This window comes from Gorilla gorilla, chromosome 17, assembly GCF_029281585.2.
Source record: "Gorilla gorilla gorilla isolate KB3781 chromosome 17, NHGRI_mGorGor1-v2.1_pri, whole genome shotgun sequence".
Taxonomy (NCBI): domain Eukaryota; kingdom Metazoa; phylum Chordata; class Mammalia; order Primates; family Hominidae; genus Gorilla; species Gorilla gorilla.
Genome location: NC_073241.2, coordinates 93,418,959 through 93,437,324, shown reverse-complemented (window position 1 = coordinate 93,437,324; position 18,366 = coordinate 93,418,959). Strand labels below are relative to the sequence as shown.

At 39.3% G+C, this 18,366-nt stretch overlaps 1 long non-coding RNA gene and 1 other non-coding gene across 2 annotated transcripts in view; one reads left to right on the top strand and one right to left on the bottom strand.

Moving 5' to 3' along the window:
• Positions 1-10,343, bottom strand: part of LOC109023965 (uncharacterized) — a 319,949-nt gene extending 309,606 nt beyond the window's left edge. The window contains exon 1 of the long non-coding RNA XR_002003437.3: positions 10,199-10,343. This is a non-coding gene — a long non-coding RNA (uncharacterized lncRNA). The remainder of the gene's footprint in view (positions 1-10,198) is intronic.
• LOC101143472 (uncharacterized) overlaps positions 1-18,366 on the top strand; it is a 69,209-nt gene that overhangs the window by 34,752 nt on the left and 16,091 nt on the right. Inside the window, exons 2-5 of the transcript XR_010131293.1 lie at positions 2,624-2,770; positions 3,328-3,580; positions 15,814-15,877; positions 16,457-16,618. This is a non-coding gene — a transcript (uncharacterized protein). The remainder of the gene's footprint in view (positions 1-2,623; positions 2,771-3,327; positions 3,581-15,813; positions 15,878-16,456; positions 16,619-18,366) is intronic.

Genomic DNA, 18,366 nt, shown 5'->3' with positions numbered 1-18,366 from the left:
ACTCACAGCACACCCGGAATGTCCATTTAGTCCTATTCAGCAATCCTCTGGTTAAGGGCTTGGAAAAAGGAATTGAGGCACCCGTCTCCTCCCCCAAAGTAGAATTCAGAAGACATTCCTAAATATACAGGCAGGGAGAACCTCTTTGGAAAGTTTGCACTTTAGAACCCTGAACGTTATATTTTCTGTCGCCCAGGCTGGAGTGCAGTGGCGCAATCTCGGCTCACTGCAAGCTCCGCCTCCCTGGTTCATGCCATTCTCCTGCCTCAGCCTCCAGAGTAGCTGGGACTGCAGGCGCCCGCCACCAGGCCCGGCTAATTTTTTTGTATTTTCAGTAGAGACGGAGTTTCACCGGGTTAGCCAGGATCGTCTCGATCTCCTGACCTTGTGATCTGCCCGCCTCGGTCTCCCAAAGTGCTGGGATTACAGGCGTGAGCCACCGCGCCCAGCCATTTTCTTTCATTTTTATGTGCTTCCCATAAATTTCATGAAACTCTGCTTAAGATTTTATAAATAATTATTTGTGAATATACCAGTAGAAATGGATATTTGAGAGAATTACAAGTTTCAGTGTGCTTTAGAAAGTCTACAGAGTCAGCCTCCAAAGAAACATTATGGAAAAGAGCAGCCTCTTCGTTTCCATGACTGGGTGGTCGCCCAGCAGCAAAGATCAAGGTTATTGATCTCTTCTCTATACATCTGCCCTACACATTTGGGTCTACTGCTGAGGTTGAGTATTACTGGCCATCCTTTCCCTGCAGGTGAAACAAGGTCTTTCGGGTAATATAGCCCAAATACAGCACTTACACCTTTCCCTGAAACTGGGAAGACAGCAGAAAGCGTGTCTCCTCACTCTCATGGGCAGTGTAACTAACTTACAGGTCTAAGCCTGTGGGTCTCCTAAGTCTTCTAAGTGCTTCCCTTCCATTATGTGCAAGCCACCTGGGGAAAGGTGCAAGGGGCAGGAACTTGGAGGGCAGAAATTTTGAACTTGAAAGAAATAGTCAAATCAAGGAAAATAATTAAATAATTTATAGCTCTTTTCCAGGATAAATATGCAACTACTCGTCTTGGGGTAATAATGATAATAATCTCTTTTTCTGCTTTTTACTCAGACGTTAGCATTGTGCTACATTATCTGCTAGGTTTTTTTTTTTAAATTGGAAAGCTAAGTATCATTTTCACTAGAAAACTAAGTAAATTGCTAAGGCAGTAAGTGGCAGAGTGAAATGTAGTTCCCTGGTCCCTCTGACTGTAGCCCACGCTTGTGATGTCTCTGCCTAGTGTAGGGAGTAGTTAATTCTAGAATACCGTGCAAGAACGGAAAGACCAGGAGTTTGAGTGTCAGAATAACATGGCTTTCTTTGAATGCAAACTCTGCAATATACTCAATGTATAACCTTAGAAAAGTTGTTTAACACCTCTTACTGTCAGTTTCCAACCTATAAAATATAAGAAATTGTCATGATAGCTCTCAGTAGAAGGCTCAGGATATAGGAATAGGTTCACAGTAACTATTACTTCTTTTCCTCCCTGGAGTATGGGGGGTGGGGAGAACTATTGTTTTCTTAACCAGGAATTGAGAAAAACCCAGAAAAGTTGCTGGCATCTCAGTAGGGGGAATAATGTGCCCAAATGAAAAACCAAAAGTCATTGATTATGAAGTAAAATAGAAAAGATTCTTTCTGGAAAGAGAGATCAATGATTAGAGAAAGACACCCAGGTAAGAGCAGGTTGAAGATAGGCAAGATTTGTAATAAATATTTATAAAACAATGAAGAAAGAGGGGAAATGAAAGAATTAATAGCCAGTCTGATAAAATGCTGGCCAATCCATAAGTATAGAATCTTGCTTATCGAGATCAACAAAATCATACCACTAAATTGTATTACATTATTGTCCTCTGTTCTCAATAAAAATAAACAGCAGAAATAGTGTTTATCTTTGAGGAAAATGCATATGCTAATCTTAAATCAAGTCCATATATTTTATTCCAATGGAAATATGAATATTTTCCTGGTAAATCTGCCTTAACCTCCTATGATGGATGTTCCCAGTGTTCTTCAGGAACAAACAAGGTAGGATTTTTTTTTTTTTTGAGCAATGTGCAAAATGGAAACGTTTGAAAAATAGTTTCTTAAATCGCAGTGTGTAGTCGCTAATGGGCTATGACAAGCTATTTTTCCAGTCTTCCATTTTCAATCCATATTTCTGAATAGCTTTGTGAGATTTTGCATTAGTTTCACAGATTTCCCCAAATGATTATGCCGCAGTAATAGAATAAGGAGCATCTGCGGCAGGCTGATTGTATCACACAGTGTTTACTGAGAATGAAGGACTGTCACATGCATGCTGATCCGAGAAATAAGCTTGAAGATTACTATTATTAAACAACCAACTGTTAAAAGATCCACACGACATGTTAAGGGGAAATATAGAATAAACTGGTTTTGTTGCTTAAGCCAAATATTTTGGAATTCATCCACATTAAGCTCTCACTTTTTCTCACCATGGTCCTTGATTTTGTGATAAGTTTGCATACATTACTGTTCCCGGAGGTACATTTAGTTTAATTAAATTTTACTATTAAAAAGTATTAAAGCCAGCTTCTCATAATCCTTAGGAAACCTGGCGTGGAAACACATTGCTCCCCTAACACTTTCCTGAAGGAGCTTGGACGACTTGACTCAGGCAGTTTGAGAGACCAGAAAGCCATCCAGAGAGGGCAGGGACCCAGCCATCCACCACCTGGTTCTACTCCCACCCTAAGGTTCGCCTCCTCCAGGCAGCATCACATGGTAACAGGGCTAGAGGTTAAGACACTTGTGTTCTACTTTGGAATCTGCCAGCTGACTTAGTCTTTTCATATTCTGTTTTAAAATATTATGATTATGTATTTTCCTTACTATTCTATAAACAAGAATTCACATTTGAAACACCAAAAATGACAGGGTATCAGGGAGCTTATTTTCCATTTGAGCTGCATTCAGAAGCTTCTGCTGTCCTCATGCTCTCCCCCATTGTTGGCTGAGAACCTACTGTATGCCACGTATTAGGCTGGAATCTGGGCGTACAGAGGTGAGGAAGGTCAAATCCTCTCCACCAAGAGATTTACAATCTCATCATGAAAATGCCCTGCCTTAATCCCTATCTCACACTGACAGCTGGTCTTGAAGGAGGAAGAGCTGCAAGTTCTGTTAGTCATTCTGAAGGGAGAAAATGGAAAAACATGGTATGTCACAATAAGGCAACCATCCTGATGAAGTAAATGTTAAAGTATGCCAACTATATATTTGAAGGTAGTTTGTCATCTACTTTTTCTCACAGTCTTTCCTCTGATGGATTACTGAGTGCTTATTTGATCCATGATTGTCAATCATCCATCCTTGCAACATTTAACAAAATACAGACCCACTCTGTTCTCAGAAAGCACCACACAGAGATTCTGAAGCACTAATCAGGATGTAGAAAAACACCCCAGTCACCCTGCAATGGAAATGGAGAAGTGCTTTCGGAGCCATACTTCCTGCTGCGAGGTCATTAGCAGTGCGTCCATCCACAGCAAAGTGTTTTGCCACAGGTAATAACGGCTTAGTTTTTCCTAATGTTTTCCAAGTGTAGCATGAATGAACCAGCCAGTGTTTCTGTCAGGCCAAAGCAAAGGCTCTTTTGTTGTTTATTTTATTCTGCATTTCTGACTTAGCAGCAGAGATCTTTTTAAACTTCTAAATAACTCATGCAAAAAAAAATTATCTAAAATATGGGCACAGATACAGGTAAATATATAGACAAGGCTAAGTCACTTCCAAAAAGAAGGTCCCCAAGTCCTCTGTGCCAGTATCTTTGTAGGTCACCATAAAAAAATCTCAAGCATTTCTTCTTCAAAAAATGTCCCATTTATACCCCCAAAGTCTTTCCAATTTACCTTTCTATGCTACTATTCCTGTATAGTACTGTCAGTCTAGTAGAACCCAGTAAGCTGGTTACATTGTTCAAACTGTTTTACTATCATCCGGTTGTAGAGACAGAAACAGATAGGCTTATACTCCAGCTGAACTGAATGTGCAATACCAGCTTAAGGTATGTTACTGTTCCAAGCCTCAGTTTTCTCAGTAAAATGCAACTAATAAGCAGATATTCTTTGCAGAGTGAGGAGAAGTAAGGTTATGCTACGATAACAAACAATCCTTCACTCAGTGGCTTTACACAATAAAATTTTATTTCTTATTCATACAAAGTCTTCTGTGGGACCAGAAGGCCTCTCAGGGATCCAAGCTACCGAATAATTTTGACTCTACTATCTCAATACAAAGCTTCCTTTTAGATGTCCAGAAGAAGATGGAGTAGAACAGGGGTTCCAATCTTTTGGCTTCCATGGGCCACATTGGAAGAAGAAGAATTGTCTTGGGCCACACATAAAATACACTAACGATAGCTGATGAGCTTAAAAAAAAATTGCAGAAAAAAACTCATAATGATTTAAGAAAGTTTACCATTTTGTGTTGGGCTGCATTCAAAGCTATCCTGGGCCACGTGCGGCCCACAGGCCACAGGTTGGACAAGCTCGGAGTGGAGAGTCTTGCACTGGCAATTAATTGAGTGCTTTAGCCTGAAGGTGGTGCACATCAATCCTCTTCCATGTCCAACGGCCGGAACAAAGTAAATGGCTACATCCAACCACAGGGAGTCTAGGAATTGCAGTCTTCCATGTGACAGGAAAAAAAAAACCAAGATATTTCTGAGCATTAGTTATGTCTACCAGAGTTGTTGTTAAGATTAACGAAGTAATACATAAAAATCTTCCCAGCATACCCAGTATACTTTCAAAACTGGTAGACGCTGAATACATAGAAGGCATGATCATGATGAAGATGATGAGGCCGATGATGACAATGAATAAATGGCTCAATATGTAAATAAGTAAATTAGAAGTGTTTCATTTATTTACTCAAATATTCACATGCTTTATCACATGAAACACAAATTTGTTGTTAGTTCCAGTTGTAATTCCTGTTTCTACTACTAATGAGACAGGTGCCTTCTGACCAAAGCTGTCCTGATCAGTAAGAATCATGGTCTTTTGCACTTAATTTCTCCAACCTTTCACACCATCTTGCATTACAGGCAGTTCCTAACATGACAAGCTATCATACTCTTTCACTAATGGGAACCCTCTTGAGGTCTGTTTCCTGTGCACTGACCCCAATTAAACAACTTTGTATTGGTGTCCCTGTTTCAAGACCCTGTTAGCCTACTCGCTAATGTTAGTCTCTTAAATTACTCATCAGAGTACCTCCAATAGGATCAAATACATTTTTCTCAAATCCTAAATGAAATATTACTGTTCTACAAATCCATTTCACACATCTACAGCAGTGATTTTTCAAATGTGGGGGTAAGGGAGATTGATGTGATGCAACATATTCTAGATGAGCTTTAGGCAGAACTTTCTCCCCCTCCACATAAATGGGAAAAGAAATAAAAGTTAGTTTTTAATCCCCTGAATGGGGAAAATAGCCCTAGATGTATTACGTTTCTTTCTTTTTCTCCAGGTTCCATCCTCCATTGTATAACTATTTTGTAGTCTTTGCCAAGGCTCTACCCTATATATTTTTACACAGATGGATAGGTGAAAAAATATATAATCAAAGTATGTATTGGGGCCAACTGTACACTTGTTCAGGGCTGGTTCCTCAGTGACAGTGTCTACTACACACCTAACACTATCAGATTGTGGGTGTGACTTTCTTGACCTCCACCCTAGGGGCTGTATATGTAAGCACAGATAAGGAGTTGTTTCTCAATTCCTGTTTGTTTCACCCTTTATTTTCTTATCACCTCACATTTGTTCATCTGGTTCTAATTTATTAGTCCTGGGAGACAACTCTAAGAGGCCTACTGTGACCAAGGAATGGGAATATACTGTCCTTGGCTCCAAAACAGCAGTAGCAGTTGTGGTTAGATTGAACTAGCATAGTTACCTACTTCTCTGACCTGAGTTTTCATCTTTCCTTCTCTCTGTGCACCCACCTGAGGAGGGTGAATGGACCACAGTCAACTTATCATGCTAACCCATAATACTCATGTGTTGCATTTCTTTCTTTTATGATTCCCCTTCTCTCTCATTTTCCAAGCACCCCAAGCCATCCTTAGCTTCCTTTATAGATTTAAGCAAGTTCTTAGCATGCTGGCAATTTTCCAGGAAAATCTTACCCTTCCTTCGACTGTAACAAAGAGGGTATGTTGCTTCTTCAATTTGTAGAGTTGGATTATTATCCAGAAATCAGCAACCCCATTTTTTTTCTTAAGGCCAGTGGTCTCTCAACCTGGGTCTGAGGCTCTGCTATAAGTAATAGAAACCTGGATGTATAATTCTGTGCCTTTATCTTAATCAGTAGCACACCAATCACCAATTGTAGATTTTTAGAGGTTGTTTGCCTGCCTTGTCTCAGCTCCCCTGCTTGTGCTCATTCTTTCCATAGTTACAGCAGAATAATTGGTAAAGCCACCTTCAATGGCCTGAGCCTGTTCTGGAGAACCCTGCTCATGGAGATGTAGAACCAGCCTATTGTCATTCCCATGGCCTTGGATATTATGGACAGGTCTCAGGTGGTAGGGCCTCACCGACCTTTAATCCTCCCTCCGGAAGGTGGATTTCAATCCTCTGGCTCTACCCTATAAGATACATTGACCACATGCCTCTTCTTCTGGCCAAATTAACACAAACATGAGAAGCCAAAGTTCTTTTGTATCTCCGATGTCACGAAGAATGAGTATATTTCTGTACTTGGGCAAGCCTGGTTTCTATTCTCTAGACCCTCCACCACCATGTCTCCTGGAACACATGTGCAGAGGACTTTTGTCCATTCATTTTCGTCAGTCAGAAATGCAGTAGGCAAAAGCCAATGCTTCCTCCGTGCGCATCTATCCCAATGCCTTCTGTACGCGGCCATCATCACTCCAGCATCTGAAGCTTGCAGGATTTCAGAGAGTTCCCTTCAGTTTTTCTCTTTCCTCGACACTTTGCTGATTCACCAGTATTTATCACCTTTATGGGAAACACACATCATAGGTCACAGTCCTCCCCCTTACTCCTTCACATTCTGTCTCCTGCAGATGTCCCCAGTGTTTCGTAGCACATGGCCTCTACCAAGCATTCTATTACTTGTCTATTTCTCTGACCCAGAATATGAGCCCAGAACAGTTAAGGTTAGTCACTTCTAATCCAGGTCCATTTGCAATGAATCTGTCTTCACCTCCACCAAAGACTATTATTTTCAGTGATGATTCAGGGATGAGCTCTTTTCTCCACGGGGCTCCACCATTTTGAATGTCTTCTCTTTCTGCCATGCAGAGATGAGAAAATGAGATTGAGAAGAGGATTTTGAAAAATATTTTATGGGCCAGGCCCGGAATTGGTGCACATCAATTATACCCTATTTCTTAGCCAAAATGTCACTATCTGTAAACAGCAATTTGCTCACTAGCTTTCAAGATTTTTTCTTCATGTATCATCCTCCAAGGTAACCAGGAGCCTTCGTTTCTTCTGTGAGTACATAAACAATGCAGTTGGCAAGTTTGCCACCTGAGCCACAATCAGGAACACAAAGAATGAAACAAAGTTGTGTTTCATTTTTCTTTTCTTATTCTGCTTGCTGATCTAATCCCAGTTGTTCCTGCGTCATTTTTCTGCTCCTTGACTCACTGGAAGCATCATGATCATACTTGGGTCCATGTGTTCTCATTCCAGAGACACACACGTGGGATGCCAGCCCATGGGTTAATTATCACAACACTGACAAGGCAGCATTGATTCAAATGACAAATTAGTGTTATTTATATATTGGGGCAGCAGAGGCATTTTGCAAGTGTCATGATAGAACCCAGAAACTCCAGATGACAATGGAGGATGGGGGTATAAATGACAGAAAGAGGAATGGGCAGAGGGAGAGGGCATCTTCAAACATTTGTTATTGGAACCAGAAGCTTCTAGGTGGTGACAAAATAGATCTAAGTTTGTAAAGGTGGAAATGAGTGAAACAGCCAAGAGCAGGTGTGGAGTAAAGACATCATTGCCAGGAAAGCCAGAGCGTAGGCACGGTCTCAGCCAACCTATGTCCAGGCTTCCAGGCATAGCACACATGCCCAGGTTTACAGAAACATGCTGGGAGATGCTAACCTCAAGAGCAAGGGGATTCGGAGGCTAAGCAGAGGTGAGCAATGGATCACTGGAGAAAATATACACAACACTTCTGAATTAAAGGGTAACCTGAAAATGCTGAGGTTCTGTAGCATTAAATAAACCTTCTAAAGTTCAGGTGCCAATCAGGGCTTCAGTTTGTAGAAGTAGAAATCTCAAAGGCTAACTCTGTTGACAAATTGCTAGTATTCCCTTCCTTCCCTTAAGCCAGAATGTCATTGGAAACAGTGTTACATGCATTCCTGCAAAGGGTAGCACCCAGGTATGGCCAATTGCAGGACATGAGAAAGCACAGGGATAAAAGCCTTTCTAATTATATCTCTTCATTTTCACTCATAACTGCTATTTCTCCTTAATTTGGTTGATGTAAAAGTAACTGTGAGTTACTGGAAATCGTGATGCTTCTCTCACCTACTAACCAGGTTCTCCCTGTGTCATTTCAGAGATATTTATCATAGTATTGATATTATTGGATCAGGTGTGGCCTCTTTAAGAAAATGAATTGAGCAACCGCATGGATCAAAATTTCATTTTAATGCAAATGTTGGGGGATAAGTACACCATTGCCACCCTATCCCATACCATTACCATAGTGTAAATGTAAGGCATCATTTCTTTGAACACATGTACTCTACACACACGTACACACACGTGTGCATACACACATACACACCACCCAAAGAAATAATATATAATGTTTATACAATTTGAGGGGTTTTTAAATTTTTAATGATCAATTTCACTAGATAACTTTTTTTTGTTTGTTTGTTTTTCTGAGACACAATCTCACTCTGTCACCCAGGCTGGAGTGCAGTGGTACAATCAGTTCACTGTAACCTCTGTCTCCCAGGTTCAAGAGATCCTCCCACCTCAGCCTCCCTAGTAGCTGGGACTACAGGTGTGTGTCACCAAGTCCGGCTAATTTTTGTATTTTTGGTAGAGACGAGGTTTCACCATGTTAGCCAGGCTGGTCTCAAACTCCTGATCTCAGGTGATCCGCCCACCTCAGCCTCCCTAAGTGCTGGGATTACAGCCGTGAGACACCACACCCGGCCTAGAAAACATTTTTTATATGCACTGTGATACCTCAGGGAAGCTACATGGCAGGTGGAAGCAGAAAAATAAAAAACTGTCCTTCTTTTTCTGACTCTTTTGCTCTGAGGTCTTAGAGCACCCAAAGGGTTTGTGGAGGAGGTAAAGAGAGGGGAGCTGGGGGGTGGGTGCTGAAGTAGTAAAGAAGGAGACCAAGAACAGCATGCTGGAGAAGCAGGGGGAGAGTGAGTGGTGTTACACCCTCCAGCCCCCACCACCGAGAATAGAACAATTCCACAGGGCCTGGAGGAGGAAGGGTAGAGAGGCCTCCGGGTCCCAGGAGGCAGCCTGGGCCAGATTTCCTGGCAGATTTCAGGAGAAACGGACATAAGGTGAGTGTCCAGACCGGTCCCTGGGCAGCCTCAAAGAAAATTTTGTTTGTCCCGGGGAAGTGAAGAAGCAGCAGAGAACTGCCACTCCTGAAGGAGGCTCCCAAGCGTAACACTTCCTAATTTCCCCAAGAGGATTTGCCCCTTCAAGGTAGGTAGAGTCCTAGCTACTTCTCTCCCAGCAAAATAAAACAAAATCTGCTGTACAATAAATCCCAGTCAGGGAACACAATCACACCTCTTCTATGACATCCCCTGTCATTGTCAAAATCTGAACCAAAGCTGCTGAAGTGCCAGCACGTGAAGGCAAGAATGGTAATTGATTAAGGTGCAGGTTGGGTTCTCAGGAAGAGGAGTCTTCTTTCTATGGATGCTTACAGTTCAGACACATAAATGAACACTCCCTTTTCTCTGCCTCAAAATTATGCTGAAGTCTGCCTTCCTCTGTAATATACAATATGTCTACATTTCTTTATACAACTTTCTAGAGGAAATAGAAAGCAGAGAAGATGCAGACTTCAGAAACCCACTTATTTTCCAAGGAGGATGAGGAAGACTCCAAGTGGTTATCCCATACCTGCTCCCCACAATATGCATCTAGAAGGTTCTTTCTCAGAAGAGCCCGCCACCTGCCACTCACAGTGGAAATTTCACTATGAACTTTGCTACCCATTCTGGGTGGTATTAGGCAATGTGTTCCCATGTAGGTACCACCTATATCCATAGGTCCTTGCAAAAGACTCAACACTATGAGGATAGAATCTTTCTTTCTGTCAAGAAATAAAACCTACACCAGATTCCATTGTGACACACGCAAGTCATGGATTGACATAAGAAATACATTTTTAAATAACCATATACATATGTAAATATTTGCCTATTTGAAAGCTTCACAATGCTTTCTGTGCCTGTAACTGTGACCCTGTCCATGTCCACAGATCATTCTACATTTTTTGAGGCTAAAATTAACATCACCACTGACTCTAGTATCTAAGCAACACCAAAAGAGTAGTTATAGATAAACACAGCATGGACAATAACTCAAAAAGAACAAATTAGGAATCTCCCCTTGGTGTAGGGTAGGCATATTTGTCTTAAAACATACAATGCTGGTTATCAGCCATGGAGGTTAGAATTAAAAATTCAAACACATTTGGCAGGAGTTCCTGAGCTGAGAAGAGAGAAAGTAGGGTAAGTATAATATTCTACAAGAAAATGACTAAGATAAAGACATGCATTTTTAAGAAATGTATGAAAGAAACCAAGCCCTTGGACAGAATATGAAATCAAAATCAAACACGTTTTAGACCCAGTTTAGTGAAACTGGAGAGTGCTGAAGACAACGAGAAAACAACCAGGACGAGAAGTGCCGCAAAAAGAAGATAATTAAGAGGCTTTTCGTTAGTAACAAGAGAGACTGTGAATAAGAAATGCTATCCTCAGGCTGCTTAGGAAAAAATAATTGTCTACCCACACTCATTTGAACTTTCAGTTCAACAGTGGAATCAAGAAATCTACACACGAATGAAGACTGAGAGACTACTATTTGAGAAAGACAGGAATTGATGAGGACAGAGGAGATTAGTAGCAACATGGAGCAGGGAAAATGGCAGACACATGTGGACAAATGTACATACTACAATTTTAAGTTTCTGTTTGTGTTTTATATCTTCTGATTCAGGAAGCTAGAAATAGAATGTGACCAAGAAGGTATGTCAATAAGAAAAAACAATCAAATAAGAAGGAATTAAGAGCTGCTTCAGGTGTTAGGAATCATGAGAACTAATCCACTACAGAGCATGCTCATCCTGCCTGCCAAACATAAGTTGATCACTGGCTCACTGATATGGGGTGGATCTGTGTCCCCATCCAAATCTCACGTTCAGTTGCAATCTCCAATGTTGGAGGTGGGGCCTAATGGGAGGTGACTGGATCATGGGGTCAGAGTTTTCATAAATGGCTTAGCAACGTCCCTCCTTGATACTGTATTGTGAGTGAGTTCTTGTGAGATCTGGTAGTTAAAATATGTGTGGTATCTCCCCACTCTCTCTCTTTCTCCTGCTCTGACCATGTAAGACAAGCCTGCTTCCCGTTTGCCCTCCGTCATGATTCTAAGTTTCCTGAGGTCTCCCTAGAAGCAGAAGCTACTATACTTCCTATTTAGCCTGCAGAACCATGAGCCAATTAAATCTCTTTCTTTATAAGTTACCCAGTCTCAGATATTTCTTTATGGCAATGAAAGAATGGCCTAATATACCCACCTATCCTGATTTTTAGCATTTTGGTCATTTCTGGCATTTGGGTATGTCTCTTCAGTTCTTTATTTAAAATGCCATTATATTTTACCCTTTATACTTATGTTCCCAATATAAAACAGGGGACTTGTAACCACAGAGTACGTATTGCTGGAAGCTGGCATTCTAAATGTCTACTTATAATGAATCCAAAAGTTGCTATGAAACTCTAGGGAAAGGTAGGAGATTAAAATGCTAAGTTCCATTATTGTTTTTTAGCCCTTGAGTATCAGTTAATATGTCTTACCTCACTAGATCATGGGAAGCAATGCTGAATGAGCATAGCAAAGGGAGAATAACTGACAGACCTTCAGGCTTCTCTCATGAAAGCATTTTGTCCAGCTGCTGCTGAGGGCTTTGTGCTTGTGTATGTTTATGGGACAAGTGAGGATAAATTTCAAATGTTACTGATATGAACAGCGGTCACTGGGGGCATCGGAACACAGGACGATGTTGTCGGTTTGTGAAATTGACTTAGTTGTCAGGACTTGGGAAGGCACATGTTCTAGTGTGGAGTTACACTGAGCACTTCAGGAAATGTCTGGGGAATCTATTTTGCACTATAAAAATATGACTGGAAAAATTTTAAGTAGTAGCCCAAAAGAGTCAGCCACATTCAAGCAGCCATATTCATTTGTAGGCTACAACCTACCATGTGGAAAACTCTGGCTATGCAGTCACATCATACTGAAGATGGATTTCCGTTTGAGTAACTGATCCTGTAAATTTGGTTTTGCTTTTCTGTGAGGCTGCTGCAAGGAAATGAAGATGCCATAGAAAAATGTAGTGAGTTAAACAGTGTTCCCCAAAAACTTCTTCCAGAAGAAGCTTTCCACCCACAGCCTCAGAATGTGACCTGATTTTAAAAAGGTCTTATTAAATGTAATCTGTTAAGATGAAGTCATCGTGGATTAGGGTGGGACATAATCCAATGACTGGTGTCTTATAAGAAGGAAACTTGGACACACACACATACATAGAGGGAAGACAATGTGAAGACAGAGACACAGAGAAAATACCATGTGACAATGGGGGCAGAGATTGGAGTGATGTGGCTACAAACCAAAGAAAGCTAAAAATTGCCAGCAACCACCAGAAGCTAGCAACATTTTTTCCCAAAAGCCCTCAGAGCATGCGCCTCTCAACAACTCAATTTTCTGCTGTTTTAAGCCACCCAGCTTCTGGAACTCTGTGACATCAACTCAAGGAAACCAATACAGAGGACATTGTTCCTATACGAGCACTGTTATCTTTACCCTAAGGTGGGTGTCACATTCTTGTTCCTCGATGCCGAGTTAATGATTATTGCTCAGGTTCATTTCATTCTGAAAACACAGCTTCTCAATCCCCTGTCCTGAACTGAGGTGATCATAAAAAGGGGTTATCAAATACAAACCCACCATGAGACTCAAATTCTAATGGAGATAAACAGCACTTAGCAGTGGTAGAGACGGGGTTGCTCAGATCATCTGCAAAGATGTCCAGCTTTGTGCTCCTGAGGATCCAAGGGTCTTTCAAACCATTTGGAATTTTCACAGGAGGTTTTCACAGAGGAATCCTAGAAAGGTCTCTGGAAAGCAAGCACCCTGTTTTCTCCATAAAATAAATGAGGATACAAACACACTCTATTGCAAACAGAAAAGTCACGACACTCTTCACCAGCAGCCTTCCATGGGACATTCATTCATGGCTCTCCCTCTCAAAAAGCCTGAATCTGAACATAGCAGGCAACTGCCTCATGTGACAAAACAGGAAGCCATATATGGACACACAGGTGCACGAGTCTCTCAAGTGCTGATTTTCAAATGCTGTAAATCCCAGGAGAAATACACAGCTATAACTGCATAGGAGGCAATTTGCCAGAGAAAAAAAGAGAACATTTATTTTTGATTTCAAGTAAAAAGAGAAAATCAATTCATTCAAAGACTTTATGAGTCATTTCAGTTATTTGCACTCACTTGCCTAGGGATGTGGGTAAAAGTAGGGTAAATTGGGCTTCCACAAATAACCAGTGAAGAAGATGGACTGATTTCACAATCCTGGCCCTGACTGCTTCGAGTTGTACTGGGAAGCCCCTTGAGGAAAAGAAAGGCCCAGCACCGGGACAGTCCTGAGGTTGTGGTGAACACACAAGCCCTCCTGTGACGTTCTTTCTTCATACTTTCAAGAAGTTTCATGTAGCGGAGAGCTCCAATTGACTTTTCGTGTATTTAATTAAATGAAATATCATGCTTGAGTAGCTTTGAGGGGGTGTTAAAGAATCACACAGAGCAAACTACTTTGGTCTACAGCTAATTACTTTATCTGTTACACGAGGCTTTTTATAAGGCAAAAGAATCCTGTCATAACAACCATCTCCCCTGAAGAAGAAAAAAAAAACAATATTTAACGGAAAACTTAAACTTCTTGGAGTTAGCCAGCCAGCTTTCTTGTAAAAATAACTGGATATTAAGTCTTTCTTTAAAAATATATGTGCTATGTCGAAGTAGGGTTGCATTATAAATAGAGACTGCTACTAATTCAGTTGCAAACTGTAACTAGCTTTCACTTTATATTAATGCCCAGGGCAACAAGGAACACCTAACAGCTTTGCACAACTTTGAACTTATTTGTGTTCTGAAAAGCTGTATGTATGTTAACAAGGAACCTCAGAACACACCATTTTTTGTGCCGTTTGACTGGCAGACTTTGCCATGTAGAACATATCAAGTATTCAGGAAAGGGCAACTCACAACTTGAAGGATGTAAACATTACAAAATCCACCATCTGCAATGAGAAACGAGGATCCCAGTACCTAATAAAACCAAGGGGCTGGATTTTATTCTCCCTGATGGTCAAAACCAACTGTTTGCACTCAGTTCCAAGTTCTTACCATTACACGTTAAATCCTCTGTGAAATCCTACTACAGGAAAAAGACAAGGTAAACTAAATGAATTCAGGTGACCAGCTAGCAAAAAAGATTTTTATTTTCAGGAGTGAGATCATTTCAAAGCTTAAGACCAACTATATCACTGTCGGTGCCTCTTCCATCTCTGGGTCCAACCCTGCCTCAGCAGCACCTTGCATCTTAACCACTGAAACCTGTACTTAGTTCTCAGCAGGTTTTAAACATCTGCTGACCTCTCTGATTCCCCTATGAGGCTATGAGTTTCTACGACTGTGCCTCATTCATCTTTTCACCCATCACCACCTCACCCAATGTTTGGCACAAGATCAGTGATTAGTAAATAGGGCTTTTAAATAAATGTTTAAAATCACAAATTTAGAAAGTACACATGTATGAAATGTGACCATATTTAGGGACCATAGAATACACAAACAAAACATTAAAATAATGTTTCCAGGTATATAGCATTTAATATATTATTATAAGGAATATCTGCTTTTTAAATTACAATATTTGCACCTCTTCAGACAGTAAAAGTAAATGAATGATTGGTGATAAGAAGGAGAAGGTGAACAGGAATAGAGACAGGATATCTTCTCCTCTTACTGATTTGAATAATATCCCTCTATATTCTCTCTGCTCAAACACCCCACTTTCCTTCTATTCATGGGATGACTGAGGTTCCTTCTCCCTCAGGTCTTTCTCCTTCCTTACGTTGTATGAAACTTCAATGCTCCTTGTCACTTGGCTTAGTGCCTTGACCCTACCCAATATTTTTGTCAAATTTCAGCCAACAGCAAACATAACTTCAGAAAGAGGCTTGGGGTCATCTAAACCAGGCTGGGTGCAAATAGAGGACACGTCCAAAGCTGTTCAGGTCCAGGCTTTAGATGAGCACTGATTCACACAGAAGAATGAGGGGACTTTTACACTCCCAGGGTTACTCACTTTCATTGTGTTTTGCAGCATTCACTGAAAATAACAATTTATTTTCTTTTTTCACTTGCAGGATGGAAATTATCTGGTCCCACCCCTGGATATGATCAACATTCATATACTGTGCATTATACATGGTGAGTAACCATTTCAAATTCTTTCTTTAAAGTAACAAACCTAAGGAAAAAATTAACCCTATTTATAGTTTGTCATAATTTGTTTCCCAAATTAGAATGTTACTTATGAGTACATGAACTCACTTCAAATTTTCTACTTCTGTTTCAAGATGTAAAGTCACTAATTGAATGCGGAACTGGTGCGTGATCCATGCCAATTAAAAAAGAATTATCCTCCTTATTGTTGCATTCTGCACTCTAGGTTACACTTCTAACTGCCATGATTTTTATAATAACAGAACTCACTCCTGGGTCTTCATTTTCTGCCGTACCTATGAACACGGTCAGGTTTATGAATCGCTTACAAAGGCACTAGGAACTGAAATACTAGTTTTTAAAATCTGAATATTGACATAGAAAAAGGCTTCAGATTAGATGGATAGTTTCAACTTTTATATTTCCAGTATTATCTTTAATGGACAATGTTTGTCAGAGAACTTTGCCTCTGTACCTTTATTCAATAATAGGTAATAAATCTTTAATTTTGTTGTTGGTTAGTTGTTGCCACCTTGCTCTCCACTCTCCTGTCCCTTATCTCAGTAGCCATCTCTGCGACCTGCAAAGATGAAAAGGGAAAGCAGGAGATGGAAACTGGTCAGCAGCCTTCTGGTTTATCAGCCACACTTACAAAGGTCAAATGTGCAAAGCATCAGAAGACAGTGGTTAGAGTGAGATTCTACATGCTCTCAATGAAGAATAAAGGTAAGTTCAATATTTCATGAAACAAAAAGTTTTTTAAGTTATTATAAAGGAATGTTTCCATGGCTACTTTTTTATTAGTATTCAATATGAGGACTTGAAATAATATTACTTCTGATAATAGAGTGCATAAAATTTTACTTTTTTTGCAATCTAAAAGCTCCCTCTTCTGACCACGTGGAGTAATTCTTTATAGGCTCTTTTTAAAAATGTTCTTTATATTTTTTCTTTATTTTATATATATTCTACCTTAAAAACTTTCATAAGTCTTAATAATAAGAACAAGCAAATCTGAAATTATATAAAAGACAGCTCGTGCTCCAACCTTGGACTGGAAACATAGCAATTACAAGTTTTACATTATTGTTTCCCTCCAAAGTTACAGTAAGTTGTATTTCTAAGACAATAAGAATCCATTGTCTTGAGTAGTAATTATAAGCTGCTTTTTGTGGCAAATATTGTGTCACTGAATCACCAGTGGTGGGGCAGACTCTTTGGTTTTTACAAAATAACATAATTGTATATAATATAAATCAAATACGGAAAATCTTGAAAATATACAAATAGATTTAATTCATAGCAATTAACTCAGCTATTAGCATCTTTAAAAATACATCTTTCATGGCTGCATAATATTCTATGATAAACACATATTACAACTTTCTTAAATAATCACATATAGATACTTATATCCAGTTATAATGATGGAAATATCATTACACTAACATAACTTTATAAAGTCCTTTCCAGAAGCTTTATGCAAACTTACAATTCTGTAGACTGTACATGAGTTCTCACCATGTCCTCCAGAATTCTTAGCATTTTAAATATTTACTAAATTTATTAATTTTAAAAATGCTATTTAAAAATTAAAGTTTTATTATAGTCATATAAAAATATTATTCCTCTAGTTATTTTGGCCATTATTATTATTATCGTACTTCTCTGTAAACTAACTTTGCATTCATTAAACATTTTTCTAAGAGAGCATTCAAGATTTACTTGGGAATTTCAGTAGTTCCTCATATGTTCATTAAATATTTTATTATTGTGTTCTTTAACTTACTACGTTTTATAATACTAAGAAGATTTTAATATGTCATATAGTCAAATCCACATTCCTGAATGGAAATATTTATTCCCATATTATATTCATTAATTTTTGGTATGATTGTTTATAGTTGGTGGTGTAATTCATCTAGAATTAACTTTGTTGTATACTGTAAAGATATAAATAGCATTACATTTTCCTGATAGTTAACGCTCGACATTTAATAAATAATTCATATTTATTCAATGGATTTTAATACCAACAGGATTATACACTATAAACTTCTGTGTATGTACCTATTTCTGGTTTTACTATTTTCATTAATTGATTCCTCTATCTAGTCAGCTATGTTAAGCATTTTAACAGTCTAGTTAAGTCACTTGTTATTATCCCTGTTTTTCAAAATATTTTTGCTGTTTCGGACATTGATAATTTTACATTTTAGAACCATTTTGCCAAGTTTTTAAAAACTTCTAAGATTTTTAAGATTTTTGTTGGCATTGCATTAAATTTGGGAAAAATGGATATGCATACAATCCTGAGTCTTTGTATCTAAGAGTAAGGACTAAATCTTCATTTCTTCATATCACTTTATCAAGTTTTATGTTATTATGCATAAAGATTTTCATGTACATAGGCACTTGCTTCTCAAGTCTATTTGAGTCATCTTATATTATCTATGAACTCTATCCTTAATAAA